Below are 19,385 nucleotides of genomic sequence, written 5' to 3'. Positions count from 1 at the left end.
ACTTCTTTCTTTGTGTCGGGGATGTTCATTCGAAGGCAAGGATGAACTTTTACCATCAAGGACTGGTTGGTGTGCAGTGGGAGCCTATAGTCCTACAGCTTTCTCCTCCCCATGTACAATGAAATGTGCAGTGAAACCAGTGCTGAACCAGAGTGAAACTGAGAGGGTTTTATGGAAAAGCCTGTTCCCTAGGACCAAGATCCAGGACTTGAAGTTAGAACTTCTGGCAACTGAACCAGCTTCAGACTTAGAAAATATTAGCAGCCGTTATGTAATTAGTGCTACCATATATCTGGGTGAGAGATTTCTAGTGGTCTGAAACCCTGCAGAAACCCCTGTGCAGTACTTCTTTGCCTTGCCTCTCACCGTGTGACTGTCCATCTCTCTGATGTCTCTACAGCGTGTGCTCAGATCAGCCATCTCCTTCACAGGTGGTACCTCTGATACTTCTTGGAAGAGTTAGTCTCATTGAATGGGTGCAGTTCAGCTGAAATGCACCTGCAAAGCAGATCCATTATGCTCCCGAAGCATTCTATACTTCCTACTCGTTGAGTGTTGTACATGTGGGAAACCTTGGGCAGGAGTGGGACTTAATTACGCTGTTAGTATTACAATGGAGAAGAACCCTGATATAAAATTTTTGATGTGGAACCCTTTTGCTAGTGTTGTCAGTGTAAGTTGTCCAAATAAAATCAGTCATCCAGGACCTTCTGCCTGCTACAGATCAATCTATATATCTTTTTCTACTCTTACTGGCTTGGTTACATCTCTCAGAGTAAGAATTCCTAATTTAGGTTGTAACTGAGTTAGTATAAATGCAACATTTTATAATTATCTCCATCCATAAAGTAAATATATATTAGCATTTACTGTTGATGAGCTGATTTTTAAAAAAAAAATTTAATGTTGGGATTCTGCGAGGAAAGTGGCCTTGACAAGTAGGTTTTGACTGACGCTGATTTTTAGAAAACATTTCATTTAGCCAAATACGGGAATTCAAATTGAAAAAAACCCACAGAATTGGAGGTAATAATGCAACCTTCCCCTTAGATCAGTTATTTCTCTTGAGAAAGTCTGTCCACCATAACCCAGATTCTGGAGTTGGGGGAGTGAATGAGTACCTAAATGAACTAAGCCTTTCCGTATCAGCTGCAGCTGTGATTGGCGGTTTTCATGGCAGGAGGCTATTGAGCTCAACCATAACAACCCATCACAGAGTATCACTAAATAATTAGAGAAAAACATTTCCTTTGCCTTTTGTTATCCTAAACTCCAGAGATCACAACAGAATAGTTCGCATTTTCTACAAGCTGGTCACACCTGCTTCAGCTGCCATTGGTCTCAAAGCAGAACCTCCCCGGCTCAGTTGCTGCATTTCCTTCCTGGTTACTCTACTGTGATCCCACTGAAACCAATGAGGGCCCAGTGAAGGCCAGCCTGGTGTAAAAGTGATGAAGAGGAGGTCAGAAACTAGCCAAACAGCTTTGGATAAGTTGGTTTTACTTCCTTTATGATGGTGAGCATTACAGCACTCAGAAGAATACGATAATCTTTTTCATGGAAGATGGGTATGGTATACACTACCTGAAATCTTCTCAAAAGCTGCTGGTTGAAAACAAAGTCAGCAAGGATTGTAACACAGCTATCCCTCTGCTTTTTCTGCTGCTTGCTCATCTTTATCTGTTTTATGGAACACCAGAAGGTTTAGAAATCAGCAGTTGGAGGGATGGTCTTGACAATTAGCAGGTTTTGACATCTTCCTCAAAGACACTACCTACCTTGCAGGAGCTTCAAAGGATTTTCTTACATGGGCAAATTCTGAAACAAAGCAGACTTGGAGAAGTTTTCATAGCTCTTCTTTATGTGTTTCTGTATTACTTTCAGGTTTACTTGTTTAAATTTTACTTCTGACCCAACTGCTGCTTTGCCATGCAGTAAATCCCAGGCTGGTATACTGTCCATGGGCTCTGGATTCAGGTGACAATGCTGTCTTTGTGACCTCACTTTCATTTCCTTCTTGGCCTTCTGAAACTCCTTTCACTTTTTATTTCACTCTTTTTAAGTCTTTCCTTCATGGGCTTTTGTGAGCTTTTATCCATGTCTAGAGAGGTGCAAGTTGAGTCCAACTGTGCAAGCCCCAGCAGCAAGAGGACTGGAAATAGTTGTAAAGAAAGAAGTTTGCTAGATATATGGCAATAATGTATGTCTGGAAATGGAGCTCAAAAATGGTAGTTCCAGAATGAAAATAAGCTCCTAAGTACTGGTGAAAAGACAGACTGTAATGAATGGGTACTGAAACCATATGGGAGCGGCTGTTTTTCTTCTCTGTGAGTTCACGTGATGCTGTGCTGTATCACAAATACTTGTTGTTCAAGTTAGGTCAGAGAGGTCACTCTTGCCTGTGAAACACAGCAATTCTTGTTCGTTGATGTGTAGCCCACGGAGGAGTCTTGGAACAGTGTCTTTGTCTGTGACCGCGTGTGTTTCACTGGAGAAACAGGGAGAATTACTGGAGTGAATTGTTTAGAACTAATTTTTAGATAACAGGCAATCTTTAGGGTCCCTACTGTGTTAAATACTATATGCACATGTAGCAAGAAGTGATCATGGGTTCCAAAACCATAATAATCTAAGCACAGGAGACCACTGAAAAAACCTTTCTTTTTAGTAACAGAGTTGCAATAACAGACAACAGAGTTCAAGTATCTTGCCTAAGTACTTGCCACTCTAGTGGCAACTTGTCTACCTCACATGCAGGAACCTTACCATCACATAAACCACCGCGAAAGGGTGTTCCCTCTGTGAAGAAGCCCAGGGAAGAGAATTACAGCATTGTTATCCTTGCCTGATTTGGAGAAGAAGGACTTTCTTCTCCTGAAAAAGTAATTATGAATCCATAAAAATAATACAGGATTATTTTTCCTCATTTGCTAATTTGCAACAATATTAATTGGGGAAAAAAACCCCAAACCCTGGACCTCTCACCTATCAATATGCAGATGGCTTAAGAACTAGTGAGAACAGATCTGCAATGACCTGCTCTTTGATCTGTTCAGATTAATATCCCTCTGCTAATTTTTGGGTGTTTATTTGCATGAATAATATCTAGAAACGTTATTTGTAAATTAGTAAACACTTTTGTTTTTTATTTCAGTTATTTTTCATACACTGAAGATGGCAAAGGCATGGATATCAGAAATTCTCAGTGTCCATACTGGCAAATAATGAGACCTTCCTGTGTGATAAAAGAACATAATGAGTATCACAGGGCAAGAAATGCTGAGTTCAAAACACTAACTCAGGAGTGCAGTGATTTATTAATACCTTAATGGGATGTAATTAACCAGCAACTCAGTGAACTATACATTCAGGGTCAATATCAGAAGTGCAACAGGTAAACTACAACAATAAACACTTATAAAACATAAGGAAGCACCTATAAACTTGTAAAGACCCTTCTACAGTAAATCCCACGAAGGTCTAATCCCATGCGCGCACACATATGCACACACACACACACAGATGCACACGTACCCCCGCCCTGAACAGGCCCTGCCAGTCACAGTCCTCTCCCCCCAAGTCGTGTGGGTCCCCTGAGGAGCTCACCAAGGGAGGGCTGTGGGAGCACGCCTACCCTGGGTGTACGCAAGTTTGGTCTACAACTTCAATGTAGACCTCCAGGAATACTTTTTGAAGGGATCGACTCCAGGTACACAGGATTAAAGTAACAATATTGCTCCACTCCTATGGTATGCAATACTGAGCATGTGAGACTGTTTTTAAAAATGAGAGACTCTGTTTTTAAAAACTGGACTGTCACAACTCCTCTTCTACTTGTGGATGGCCCCTTCCTATGTTTCTGCACTGTTTATTGTACAGTGGGGGAAGATTAGATTAGATCCTCGAAGCTGTGCAGTTTGGTACCAATATCAGTGAGGCAAGTGAGGCTGGGAGGTCTCTGATTACATTTGCTGTCCCCTTTCTTTGCAAAGACATGTCTCCCACTGCAATGTCTGGGGTGAGATTACCTAATTTCAGTGCTCCCTTCAGGTTTTGCAACCCATGAATCCCTGCTCTATGCTTTTATTGAACTTCGCAAGAATGAAAAATAGAGAGAAACAAAGACAAACAAACAAAAAAAGGAATTTGGTTTTCTCAATTTTCCTCATTGCTTTTTCATTTCAGGAGTGGAATTACTTCATCAAGGAATTACTGGAGCGTAATCATCCTAATTTCTCCTCATTATTTAAGAAAGCAGAAAGCCAGTGTGATTGGAGTGACGAATGAGACCGTAACCTACCCAGGTTAATAACAAGCGAGTCCTCTTCAATCCCTTCTTCTCCATTCTGCTCTTTCCATAGTGTCCAGTCCTTTACCTATTTCACTTCTCCACACACTTTGATTAGCCGCCAAGAAAATCCTAAGCATCGACTTGGCTGTCAGGCTAGCAACTTTAAGTGGGTGCTTGAGGCTGTCTTTTAACATGCTGTGCAAGTAACTTAAGTGGTTGTATCATATTTCTTAGCCACCCTCCTACATTGTTAATGTGAACTGAATCTTGATTTGTGGAGTACACCTCTACTCACTACTTGCTTCAATTGTGAGGAAATATTTCTTGGTTTAGTGTAAAATTTTGTTGTACAATATATAAGGTTAGTCTGCACAGTCAATTCACACACTGCATCCCCTTTTATGAAAGGGTAAAAGGATCTTAAGAAAATAAAACTAGAAAACAAAACGGTAGAAAAAAGCCCGCTTCACAGAAGAATATGTTTTTCCTCCAAAAGAAGTTTTTGAATACTTATGCACAATTTCTGGAAAGGAGCGATATTTTTATATTAAAACTGCATTAATATTATATGAGTACACTTTGGTGTATGTAAGTACAGGTAAACATGAAATACAGTACATCTGCTTTTGTCCTGTCTGGGAATCACTATTCTGTTTTGCAAGGTAATGTCAGTAACAAATGATACACAAAAAATAACACATTAATTTGAAAACATGAATTCAGGCAGATGCTCCGAGCATAAGGCAAATGAATGTGAATTGCTCCACCATTTGTGGTACAGGCTTTATTCATCATTTGATACTGACATCAGTGAGTAGTGTGGTGAGCACACCTCCATCAGGTCTGCTTCAGAGAGAAAATCTGAGGTGTCTTTTGATATAAAATATAAAGTTTCACCAAAGCTTTCAACTGAAAAATTTCAGACAGTTAAAGGGGAAAACATCATGGCTAGACAGCAGTAAAAGATACTCAAACAAATCAATGTGCTCTAAGTATCAATCACATTAAATCATGACTAAGCAAAATCTGCTTAAGGTCTGTTTTTGTAGTGCTTTTGTAATTTTGTGAGTAAAAGAAGTTTTGTTTCCACTGAAGATTGTAGATAGATGAAATCAGAGAACTTCGTTCTATGGTTTGTCTGTCACATAGCATATAAGCAGACCTAGCAATGCCTAGATAAATTTCAGGTCAAAATCATCTTGAAATCTATTCAATTTTAATGTTTTCCCCAAGCAATCTGAGGCATACTTCACAATTTAAGCACAAATCTCCAGAAGACTTGCAAAGGGGCAAAAGCACTTTGATACACCACAGTTGAACCTGAGATTCTAACAAATATTTCTCAACTAGGAAAATTTTGACATTTCTACATAGCATTTGTCCAGTTTGCTGAGGTCTAGTGACCATGGTTTAATTTTGGAAGGAACAGATCAAATTTTGAGGCAATTATTAAATTCTTTGTAGGACTCAAAATAATACTGTCCTTTACAGAAATTATGACAGCATTTTGAACAGAAATGTATGAAGCACGTGATGGTAAAAATTCATTCTGCATCGGCTGTACACGAAAGGCGCCAGCATGTGCCTTTGGTGTTATAAGATGTTCTGGTGTGGCACGCTGTCAGACACTGGTCTGACAGAAGTAGGGAAAAAGGAGTTAAACTCTGTTTTTCTTTGCCAAACTCCTCCAGTAATGACAACCAACTCTCTCTTGGCTGCAGATTCACTCTCTCAGCCATGTACACCGCTCTCTGCCTAGCTTGAAGTAAGAATTTGTGGCCTTGTTTGCATTAAAGACCCGTTCCTTAATATCTTCTTGAGGAGGTAATGAATGATTAAAAGGAGTTGTAAATAAAGCTGGTTAATTTATCGTGCTGTAGCTGAAATATTTTTCCAGGTCCACTTGCAAATGCTGCAGCTTCAGATGTCTCTGCTGCAGCTCCTGGGCAAATATGTGACCCTTAATTAACGCTTGCATGCTGTATCTCAGGTGACCTGTGAGAACTGAGCAATAGGAAGAAAACAGAGTCATGTCTGATCAGACTTAGTGGCTAGTACAGCCTAGTTACATGGCAGTTACATCATACAAAACATTATTCTGCTTTATGTTATGTGAAATTGCCATTAATTTATACATATTCATTATAAATCTGAGAAGAACAGCACAACCCAGCTGGTCTCTAATAATGTATATCTTCAGACCACAGACAAATTCCATAAGCTAATCGGTTTTGGTATGTGGCTTCTGATATTTTATTTGTTCTGAACTCACAGAGATAATGTATTGACCCTGGTCAGTACATAGTCATTAGAGGGGATTTGGTACAGTGCATAGCTAATTATTCTTCAGAATATTTCTGGGGATGTCCCCATGCAAGGGCTGCAGGACTGAAGGGTTGTTGTGGGTGAAAGCCGGAGACATGGAGTCAGGAATGATCTCAGATACACCGACTGAGCCTGTCTTGGTTTCTCCTTTCACAAGATAACGTTGGAGATATCTCTTCTCTCTCCAGTGAGAAATTTAACTTCACTTATGCAACTAAATAAAGCTAAACTTGCCAGGTCTGGGGTTGGAAACACTGGTGGTTTCATTTGGTCCTGTGCCAGGGGCAGCACCCAGATGGACGGGTGGTCTGAGGGGGGTGCAGAGCTCGGGCTATTGCTCCAACAGCTGCGCTCTGGTGGCCTAATTAACCAGCCTGTCAAGTGTGCTGGGGGCTGGTAAGGGACAGTGAAGGCAAGGTACTATTGCTCAAATGGCTTGAGGAAAAGGTGCAGGACTTAGAAGCAGTAACTGAGCACAGACATACAGAAGAGGAGAGTTAAATGATTCCCTGTTTTAGCACTGTGATTTCTGTTTGCATCTCTGAAATGTTGCTGCTGGTCTCAGTGATATACCTAATTTTTCATCATATATTATCCTTGTGCTTTCTCAATTTGCTTCTCATTAAAGACATTTTTACCTGAAAGGTAAAAATAATCTCAGATTTATAGGTAGTTGAGCATGGTCTTTAAAATGCTTTCATTACTCAAAGTGACCTGAATTTATAGCTTGCTCAAATGCTAGTGCCACTTTTCCTGAGATTTTCTGTTTTTTAAGTCCTTCATCTTGGATTTAATTTGGAGAGACCATCTTTATGACAGAATATTATTGGCTGTTCCTCCTCGTGGAGGAGCATGGTGGGAGGTGTGTGACTGGCCCAATTGTCTCAGAGGGAACAGGAGGGAGTCTGTGGGCAGGGAAAATGAGGTGGTGGTAGTTCAGAAAGATTTAGTGATTTAGTGTCAGACTCTTGAAGAAAAATTTGCCTCTTGCTTGCAGGGTACCAATGCTTTCCTAAAGCAGTTATGCCTAATGATAATGCCTGCGAAGCTCCTTCTCATGCTGCAGTTAGAAGAGCAAAGTACATACTCTACAGAAAATAACACTTCTCCCATCTGCCTTCAAAAGCCGGGGATGGCTGGTGAAGGCAATGTGTTCCTGGAGAGAATGAATTGAGGGTCTCAAAAAACTATACAGGAAACATACAAAAGAGCGTGAGAACAAGGACCTCTGGCTCTGCATTGGTGCAGGGTATGAAACTAACAGGAGAAGATGTGAGGATGTAGGTAGCTGTCTTTCATCTTATACATATGAGCGGCTTTTCTAAAAAAAGGCCGTTAGAAGTTGCGTTATTCTGGAAAGTGGCCTGTTCTTATGACACTACTTAGCCACAAATATTCAACAACTATGTTTCTTTTATTACTGGTGCAGCCATTTCCCAGACGAGTGTCAATGGGTTTACAAAAAGCTACCTATGGATGAAGAGGACATGACTCAGCCTAAATCCTGCAGACAATCACAAGTCTCTTGGTAGGAGGCCTGGCATGCAAAGGAAGTAAGCTCCTTTAAAAAAACTCTGGTTATTTGTATTTAGTTACATTGCAATATTTGTTCACTTGTGTCACAGCAGAACCAAAAACCCAAGTGATTGTGCCTTTGCTGATGCTCTCTGCAGCTATTACCCCATTATCCAAACCAAACAGAAGACAGCAGAGCCATTGTTACTCCCATATTTAGGTTTCCTTTGAAGGGGAATCAGAACATTGGTGCAGACACATACCTCATGACCAGGACTGTGATGTTCACCTGAGAAGTCAAGTGAGCTAAAACCCCATTGAGCACAGTGCCATGAAATTTGAGAAGAAATGCCTGGCACAAAAATATACAGTCTAAAGGGTATACAAGTAAAATTTGGAAGGGGAATAATGCCAAAGATGGTAAGAGAGTGTGGTTGCCTGCCTTAATCTACCTGGTATCATTAACAGAGTGACCTAGTTCTTGCCATTTCTATTTATGAAAATCTCGGAGCAGCTCAAATGGCAGCAAGGGGTCTTGTTGTAGTTTGTCATTCCTAAAGTTTTGTGCTTGCACTCAAGTTCTGCAGATAATCTTCCCTTAATATGTGTTTGCATTTCTTCAGCATCCATACTCTTGTTTGGATTACTGAGCTCCATCCCACTTTCCTGTTTCGTGTTATCTTGCAAGACATTACAAGGAGTGAAGTATCTGACTCTTATTTACACCTTCTTCTTGATCAGTAGATCGCCTTGTGCCAGTACTTCCCTGGTATTAATTATCTAAAGAGTTAGGTACATGTTTAAAAAAAAATCTTTAACTTAAAACCAGTCTATCTCTGTATAAAAGTATTTGGTTTATTATGTGGCAGGTCTTGATGCATTTACTACATATTTAAGAGGTCAGAACAACAAAATTTCCTTTCTTTTTCCCTTTCTCTCACTTTAATAACAGTGTGCTTGGGGTAGACTATGTGGTCTCATTTCCTATTTCCTTTATATGCAGCTTTTCCTTTTTCTGTCATCCAAAAATAATTTTAAAAAATTCTGGAAAAGTTGACCACAAATTTAGGAAGACTGTTAATGCTGGATATTCTGGATTACCTATTTTTACTTGATTAAATATTGTTATTTTTATTGGTGTTACTGATATTATATTGTTTTCAGTGTGTGCTTGGTGATCTACAAATAACAGAAAGGAAAGTAGAAAAAAACCCCAAAAAGATGATTCTTAGCCAAACAGCACACAATCTAAGCTAATGTACTGGCCAGAATGATTTTTAATGTATATATTTTTGAAATGGTTAAATTTCAAATTAATGTTTCCTTTAATATCCAACCACCCATTTTACAAAGCAAACCTTACTAAAGATGCCAATATTTGCAGCTATTCAAATTCAAGTAAAATCCAGTCTAAGCAGTCTGCATAGATATGAGTTTATTCTTTCATTTGAGAAAGCGTGAAAATTAAATACAAAGGTGAGCACCTATCTCCACCTGTTAATCTATTCACAAAAATACCTACTACATGAATATTCATTTCTTACATCCCTGCTGATAAACTAATGATTTAATATTGTTCAGGCTTTTAGCCTCTTTCATGCTTTTTCCAGCTCTGTCAGTGTGGGTCATTTAGTACTTTAGTATCTAAAATGGCAATACATATATATTAAAATTAGACAGTTTAAATTTACCTAATGTTAGGTGATTTAAATAAACATGTGTAGGCTAGGTCTTATTTTGTTCTCATAGGATTTTATACCATTCCAACTCCAGAAATTAAATGGTATATCTTGATACTTCACTTTCTTTATAACCGAGATCAGAACCAGCTCTTTTGTATTACATACAGTGCTCTGGAAAGCTGTCTTTCCTTCAGGCTTTATGGTGGAGTTATGCAGTCAACTGCACTGATAAATTTTTTTTTTAGGGTTTTCTCTTTCTTACATAGAAGACCACTGGTAAGAGACCTCCTTTTATACTGGTTCACATTGCAGGATTACTGGGCATGAAAAGTAAATTCTAACTCATTAATGTGGGTAAAAGCTATTTTTTTCATGCATATAGTCTGCAGGGAAGGTTTATGAATTTGTTTATACACGTCTGTTTAAGATCCATGTTTCTGTCTACAGAGAGATCAGAAAGCATTCAAAGCTTTCAGGTGCATTTCGCTTGAAAATAAGGGCAATTCAGCAAAGTGCTGGAACCAACGTCTCCATTCTTAAAGCAAGTAGGAGGTTTTGCAGGAGTTGAGGCAGGATGAGATCTGTGTCAGAAGAGGGAAACACGTATGGAAATCTCTTTTTTCCACTTAAAATTATGGAGATTTTAATGTCTTTTTCCAGTAACAACGTACTTTCATTCTGATTTTTGGAAAATCTGATTTCTTTTTGGTTCAGGAAAAATAATTAATCAAGATACCTTGAAATTCTGCAGGGAGACACTGTTGCAGAAAACTGTTCAGGTCGTTTAAACATGTTATTCCGAACTGTACCATGATACATTAAGCACTTTAAAAAATACCCTTGAAATCAAAGGCCATTCCTAAATGAAAGTCTGTCAGTAAAATAAGTTCAAAATAAACTTTTCAGATATCTCTGGAGTTTCTCCAAAAAGTTTAAAAAATTCTGGCAAAAAAAAGATACGATAAAGCATTTTGATTTTTTTTTCTGAAATCTGGCAATTCCAGGTTTTGCTTTCTAGTTTAAACTCATGAAAACATTTACTTGCTAGGCTAGGAAAACTCTTTATATTCATTATATTTATTAACTGATGGTTTTCAAATTTTATTTTTCATACAGAAGTTCTTCATACAGAAGATCTATGCTAGGGATCTTAGCATGGACCCTTCTCTGCTGACTCTGAAATCTTTGGTAGGATTCCAGTTTACTTTGACTTTTCACCTGCATCTTTTTCTGCAATCTGCCTTCCCAGAAGCACTTGTCAGTATGAGGACATGACTGAAAAGAAGAGTAAGTCTGCTTTAATGCACTGGCTTTGGCTGCTTGGTTATCTTTGTGTCGTCAGGTGCTTGTTCGTGTTTCTCTCCGGGTGCAGGCTTTTTCATTTATCAAAGCTCATTTTATTGCCTTCTCTTCCTACTGCTTTCATCACTATGGCAGCTGAATGTTTTGTTCAGTTGAGTCCTACTTTTCACTGCTACCTGCAAATTTGTCCGGAGGAGCACTGTGAAACAAAGGCACGGATCACAATATCTGAGATCTACTTCTTTGTAAAAACTATATTTTCATGAGCAGTTTAACTATTAGCCACTAACATTTCTGCATTACTTCATTAAAGAAAAATATTGAAACACAATGACCCTAAAACCACAGTTGCTACTGCTGTGGAAGCTGGCTTGTGCAATATTGAAAATATTTTTAATCAAACAGAATGCACTGCTGCCTGGGAAGTTGTATAAGTATTTATTACAAATAAAGCAGGTTAATTAGCTGAAGGGAACCAATGCAAACATAGAAAGTGTGTGTGTTTAGTAGGATTTACATTTATTCCAGGGTTTACAAATGTAAGGAAACACTGTGGCTTTCAGCAGTGTTTGTTACCATGCCAGTCCGGGCTCTGTCATTATTCTAGTGTGATTTTTCAGTATTTTTAAGGCTTATCAAAAGCATTTTTCAAAGTGGCACTTATTGATAAAGACAAGTTGAGCAATGCTACATTTTTATGTTAAAATGAATGAGGCTGCCACTTGGCAAAACCCAGAGCAGAGAAAGCCTTGAATATTTGAATGGGAGGAGGTTTGTTCCTATTAGGGCTGCAAGGGACACAAAGGACTTCAGTTCCCATTTCCCTCGCAGTACGTCCTATCTTTCTCCTGGCATTTTGCACAGCCTTTGTCTGTGCACAGGGAAAGGGAAGATGCTGAGAGCGCAGTCTGTGCCAAAGCAAATCTAGGGAGGTCCACGGTCTGAGCTGTTGCCCCTTCCCTCCTCTGCACTGCAGAAATTCTTTGGCTGCCGAAGCTGCTTGTCAGTCAGCTCCACTCCCTTTGAATCCCACGTTTTCTGGAAACTGGAGCTCTTATCAGGTGTCTGCAATAGCTTTCTTATGTATTCCACTCGGTGATAGGCCTGTAAATATAAATTTGTTTCTAAAGTGAACGTAGTGCTGGAGAAATAAGTCAGTGTGACATGTGGAGAAACTGAAGCTGCCCTGGTCCCCTCCACCATTGGTGTAGCCCTGATGGCATGGGTAGGGCATTTGTCCTGCTCCAGATGTCCTGACTTCCTCCATGCCTCTGGAGACTGCTGTTAAACGGGGAGCGACTTCCCGACCTTTTGCATGTGTGTGTGTGGAGGCCCACCTGGCTTCCAACGACGTACAATTGCAGTGGCCATCTCATTTTGAACACCCTGGCTCACGCATTCGTCATTTCAGACCAGAGCATACATCTGTGGAAGGTTCTCTGCCTCAAATTTCACATTAATGCTGAAATTCGCACAATGGGAATTCATGAGAAAGATTTTTTGCCTAACTATCTATTTTGCCTTACCAACTATCCAAAATGGCTATTCAATTCTCCGGAGTAATGGATTTGTACTTCTATTGTTTCTTATGCCTGTGCCACTCCAAGATTTCTCCAATGGCCCATCCGTGAACGAACATTGAGGGAGGAGAACTGTGTACAAGCAGTTGCAAGGTTGCCCCCCTATCAGCATGAAATATGGGTCCCCCCTCCTCCACACAGACACTGCATCACACCGAGTTTGGTGAGTGGGTGGTGGTGGGGAATGAGAGCTTGGGTAAAACTTAACTGCTTTATTTTGGGTGAAAGCTCATGGTAGCCCTGAATAATCTGGCATTTTGTTCTCTGCAAAAGCAAGACCACAATTACCTCTGAGATTATGGAGCTATTTTCTGGTCGGTCCTAAATGGTTGTTCTCACAGTGCCAATCTGGAAAATGGAAGTTATTTTTTTGTTACAGACAGCCCCTAAACAAATTTTGGAAGTAGATTAAAGAAGAAAATATCGATTAATGTTTTTTCTCTTTTTAGTATTTTTGGTAAGGTTTATCCTGATTCAGCAACTATGCTCTTCATCACTGTCTGTTTCACTGGTAGCAACATTTAATGGAATTTATGTAAACCTACTCACTTTGTTTGTCCTCCAATTCCTTTTCTCCTTGCTGATCCCTCAGCTCCACATTGAGTCTCCGATTTTTATCTGAGTGCTGAAAATGGGAATGCTTATATGCCTCAGTGTATTGGCATGGATCCTCATGCTGCAGCCAGCATTCAGTCCGGACCATAATCTCTACTAAGCAAAAGGTGCCCCAAACTGTGCTGTGGGCAAGAAAGCATCATCTCCCAGGTCATCTACTTCTCACAGTCTCTCCTGGGCTTTCTCATGCCATGTGTGTCCCAGAGCCCAGCTTTGCTGGAAGGTACTGAAGAAGGCACTTAGGTTACAATAACCGCATCTGTCAAAGTGCTGTGGGAGAAAGTAAAATGCTTCTGGAGTGCCTAGATATTTCTGTAGTCCTAGCTGGACTTCAGCATTATGGGGACCTCACTGAGGTGTCTGAGAAGGCCTCTAATGCCCAGCAGTTGCGCTTGCAAATTGAGTTTTGATGAGTACATTAAACTCTGAAATAAAAGAAAGCAACTCCTACCAAGGCAAAGTCAAGTTGTGGTACTTGTCATTGGGTCTGGAAGTTAGCAGAAACACCTGTGCTGGTAGTGGAATGCATTCATGTTTTCTCCCTTAAATGTGTTGTTACATTCCATGTTCAAATACATTTTGATTTGTTTGCTTTTGTTTTACATTTAGGTGCTTCTATGAGTTTAAACTGAATAGACCCCTTCCATGTCAGTGACAGTATCTATATTTAAAAGCAAAATACCTCTTGAAGGCAATTGTTTGGTGGAGAGATTGTAGATGGAAATAGAGGACAGAAGTAAATTCAAATATCTTTGGTTTTGATTCTTTTTTTTTCTCTAAAAAGCTGTATTTCATCTGAACAGAAATGCATAAAAATCCTATTAAAATTCCACTTCTTTGAAATGTGCTGTAAGACTAATTAGAATCATAGAATCATTAAGGTTGGAAAAGACCTCTAAGATCATCGAGTCCAACCGTCAACCCAACACCACCATGCCCACTAAACCATGTCCCTAAGTGCCTGACAAAGCTGACATTTTATATGCTCATATCATGACTTAGGAAATATAATAAAAATAAATTCTCTACTATTGTCACTATAAAACCTGGTATGAGATGAACATTAAATTTGATACAGATATACTTAGTAGTATGCCAGTAAAAAGAGAAAAGTACTCTATCAAATACTCCTTTTACCTCCACTTGGCTAAATTTTCAGCTGCCTTGTAGGCTGACTACATTCTTTGCTAATACCTTTCTTGATGGAAAAGCTGAACTTTTAATCATTTGTCATATTAACCCAAAATGAATGTTTTCATTGACTTTTTTTTCCCAGTCAATGAGTTGAAAAAGGAATCAGTTATTCACCAGAAGGACCTACACCCTGCCAGCCTTCATCTTCGCATATGAGTTCATGAAACATAAGCTGTACAAATCTCATTCTTTCGGGTGAGCTCCCATTACAGGTCTGAAGAGGTCTGACAAGTTGCTCGCACCAAGGTAATCCAAAGTTTTCATCTTAAGTTCTATGATTCTATGATAAAGAAAATTGCTGAATCTGTCTCCGGCCAGACCAAATATTTCAGAAGTAATCCCATGCTCATGACATCATTACTGCTATAATGCCTTTTTTTTTGGTTGTTTCCTCCTAAATCACTGATCAAGTGAACCCTTAATCAAGAATTTTTTGCATGTGATCATGCTGGATATCTTCCCTTCAGTTTAGTTTTGAGTAACTAGTTACAGGAAACCATAACTCTCAGAACAAATACATCTCTGCTGAAGTGGCCTCAAGAACAAACTGACATTGAACCTTGATTTACATTGTAAGATCAACAATGGGATCCGGGTTTCCATATTGTAATAAATCCTGATGACTTCAGGCTGAGATTTTTGGAGCTTGAAGAGCAAGAACATTAAAAGGCCTATGTCCTCTGAGAAACAGAGTAGCCAAAGGCAACATTTACAAAACACCTCAGTAATTTAGGACCCTGAGATTGAATGATTTTAAGATTTATCACAAAATTATTTGAAAGATTTGTCCAAGATGCTGTATATAGATTTTATAGTATCAATATGAAACATTTCAAAATTTTTATTCACAAATGGCTGCTTTACGGCTGTGCCACTAGATTCATTCACATTGTTGGGCAAAAGGGTCACAAGTAGAAAGTTCATGCATGTCACCTACAGCATTGCCACGGCCTGCCTGGGGTTTCACAGGTGATGCTGTGGAGAATGCTGGCCCAGCAGGGGTCCAGCCCAGATTTGCAGGAAAGTCTTCTCTTGAGGAAAAAGCATCCTACAAGCATTCCTCTTCCTGAGGAGATCCAGCAGAGAAAACACTTTATTCATGGGAAGTTCTGACAAGTGTAAGCTTCTTGTGAGGTCTTTAACTTCCAGATAATGTATTCAGACACTTCTGACTTCCTCCCTAAAGAGAAATTTGTTAGTTATTTTAATGATTAAAGGGCCTCTATTTCACATTAAAAGTCTTTTTATAACTTCAGAAAGTCCCCAGAAATCTTGCATATGGTATGAAACACAAATCAGAACACTGCATTCACATGAAAAATATTGTAGCTAGTGACGGTTGAAAACAATGAAAAAAAAAGTCACAAAATACTTTAAATGTCAAGGTGACTTGAATTCCACAGTGTTCTGTCCCTTCTTCATTTTTTAAAGTTTTTACAAATTATCTTTTCCTCCAACCTGTTTTTATTACCAACTGCAATAAAATGAAGGCTATCAAAAGAACAGAAGTTTCCTTTTCATTTTAATTTCTTTTTTCTTGTGCCATTCTGTGTCTTTTAAAATCTTCTCCAACTTCTGAAATTCCAAAGTGATGGAAATACAGAAAATGCTTTTTTTTCTTTCCTTTTTTCTTTCTTTGATAGTCTGTATTCATCCCAATCTCAAGATATTTTATAACTATTCCAGAGCGGCAAACAAAAATAGGAGGGGAAAAATAAAAATTAACAAAACCCAAAAGGTTTTAGTCTTTTTCTTGTGTTCAACTGATAAAAGGAAAGAAAGATGGAAATACCTGAAAACACCAAACTTTTGACATTTGATTTTCAATATTTTCAATACCAATGAAAACCTGGAATGTCAAAAGCAGAACTAAATAATAGCCCTGAAAGCATTTGATGTGGTTCTTTAATTACAAAAAAGACCACTTTTGGTCACGGAGACAGGGCCACGGGTAAACATGTGACTGGCTTTAGTTGAAACACCTGCACAATGGTAAATCAGTTCTTGTGGAGAGTACATTTTCTCCATGAACAGGAGGTGGCAATCCTATCTCCTCTGCTTGCTTCAAGCTTTCCATGAGAGGTATTAGTCTCATGCAAGGCAACAGCATCTGACCTTGGTTACTATGGCAACCGGTTGTGCATGGCAGCGACTGTAGCATCTGGGTCCAACCAGGCTTGTTCATCCTTTTTGTATTTGGGCTGTCAGAGCGATCTTTTAATATGACATGTCTCGTAAGATAATGTTTTTAATTCCGAAAGAGCCAATAGACTTCCTAGCAGCCTCTTAGCAGCAGTTTTTCAAAAATAGCTTTCTGCTTGGTAACCAGTCCTTCTGCTGTGTGGTGTTTTGACTACCCATCATAGCTTGAATGATCTGATCGAGAAGAATCAAAGTTTCAGGTTTTTTTTCACCAACTATTACTATTTATTTGCTGTCACTTTACATGCAGCCAGGGCTTTTCTTGGAAACAGGAAAAACTGTGTGTGAAGTCTCTTCAGCTTGGGAAAGACATGCTACCAGACCAGCAGACAGGGTCAGGATCAGTGAAGGGAGGAGCGATACCAGCGATACCCATTTACCACTTTTTCTGGATCTGCCAGCCCTGCTGGGTCACACGCCAGCTTCCACCAGCTGAGGGTGTCAGGAGGGTGGGTGGGGTGGGGGAAAGCTTAATGTAAAAGCCGGGGTAGATGAAGTTGATAAAAACCGCTGTGTTTTAGTAAGGTTTTAAAGTCATATCCTATGCTATGAGTGTGCTTTAATCTAACAAGACCTTTAGAAAATGTTCTAAACTTTCAAGCCAAACCTCTTCCAGAGTGCTTTAACTTCACCTACAAGGTCCAGCTACAGTAGCTTCATGTGTGCTCAGGTTAGAGGGGAAATGCCAGCTGTGCTTCTGAGGGACCTTTAGGGCTCTTCTGTGTCACTGTGACAATGAATGCAGCAGTTGAGGGTCTGGCTTTGAGATCTTGTCTCATTTTATATGAGGTTTGTATTAAACTTAGAAGATTGGCTTGTCTAACTGTGCTCTGATCCTGTGGTCACCTCTTGGTTTCTTCTCGTTCACACAAGTCTGAATCAACTAGCTGGCCAGCTTGATTTGAATTGTTGCCCATTACAACAAGAGCTCAGATGTGCTCCCTGATCAATCTGTATGACAGCCCATGTCATTTAAAATGAGTCTAGTCATCCTCCTACATTGCATTTGTACAACCACAATGTTGATTTGACAGCTTTCCGGTCCCACTCCAGGATCCACAAGGAACGAACCTCTTTGATCTTCCTGGCACATCAGAGCCATTCAACATCAGTCAGGGCTTGCTAAAACAATGAATGGAAAAAATACACAGTTGGCATTTTATTAACTTGAAGGATTATACTTTCAGCAACATTCCAGAAAGTAGTTTATCTAAGATGTATTATCTGTTACACCCACATTTGAATTTCAATACTCATCAGTTCATAAACAGAAACAACTCCAGAGAAAGCAGGGACAGCATTTATCATGTTATGCTGTTTACCACTGGAAAGAAAACAGAGGAGCATTCCTATTCTGCCTTACCTATACTCTCTCTGTCACACTACAGTCTCTCGACGGATACTTTCATTGTTTTTTTCAAGCTTTTGGTCTCACATGCAGGTAAAATTACTTAGCGCAAAGGCAGTGCTATTGAGGGTGCCAGTTAGGTCTTTTGGGTACTTCAGGGACCAGTTCTATGTTTTTCTTGTCCTTCTTTGTCTTGCCTGTCTTACCAGACAGCAAACATTTTGAGCAGAAGCTCTCTTTTCCTGAGTGCGTATGCATTGCCTAGCACAAAGTGGGCGAGGGGTTTTGACAGCCCTGCCAATATTAATCCCTACTGCAGCAATTTCCTCTTGCACGGTGCTGAGTATGCTCCATCCCCCCAGGTGGCACTGGGCACTGAGAGCTCTTACCTGGCAACGGGCTCCCGATCAACATTTAGTGTTGGTGCTTCTGATTCCTGCGGTGGATAGGCAGGCATGCGGGTTCTCCTGTCTGCTTGTACTGCCACAAAAGTACTGACTTCAGGAGGAGGCTGTGTGCGGATGGCCCCCTGCTCCTGCGGGCTGGCTCACAGCTCTCTATGCGGGGCTAAGCCAGCATGAAGGCACCAGTGGAAGGGTTAGAGCCTGCAGCAGCACAAACCCCTCCACTCACACAGTTGCTTCACCCCCCTCTCTCTCCCCCTTTCTGTCCCACAGCCATATGAAAGAAATTAAAAAAAACCCTTACAGTGGTCCAAAGAGTCAGATTTAAGGAAATGGGAAATTATTATATTTGGGGAATATTTAGAAAGATAAGATCCTCTAGGCTTCAATAACTATTGAAATTCTCTTCTCTGTATTCAGGGAAGCGATCACAGTTATCCTGGCTGAAACGAGCAAGAGGTGCAGTAAAATTCTCCTGTAGGCAGTTTGAGCCTTTCTAATATATATCAGAGACTGCAGAATATGCTAAAAGTAAATAGTAATGTAACTCAGTTCTTAATATCTCATTAAGCTTTATAAGCATGGGGGAAGGCAGAAAGGAAAAGAAGCAGGTTCATGTGCTTTTTTCACAAAGCTTGCAAACTAGCAATAAGCAGCTGTTACTCCTCACAGTATTTTCTGATACGTTTCTGATATGTTTCCTCACACTTTTCTGGTATGTTTCTTCTGCATCGTGGAAACATTGAATCAGTGCAGTTTGCCTGTGTGTACAGATGTGAGATGGAAATCCTTTCTGTTCCCCGCTTTCTTCCTCTCCCTGATGCAGAACATTAGAAATCAGAGAAAAAGGCATTCAAGAGAATAAGTGAACGGCAACAAAAACAACACAGCTGGAGGGCTGGCAGTAGCAGCAAGCTGAACAGGAGA

The sequence above is a fragment of the Calonectris borealis genome, chromosome Z (genome assembly GCF_964195595.1).
Source record: "Calonectris borealis chromosome Z, bCalBor7.hap1.2, whole genome shotgun sequence".
Lineage (NCBI taxonomy): Eukaryota > Metazoa > Chordata > Aves > Procellariiformes > Procellariidae > Calonectris > Calonectris borealis.
The sequence above is the reverse complement of the archived record's forward strand: the minus strand, read 5'-3'. Positions refer to the sequence as shown.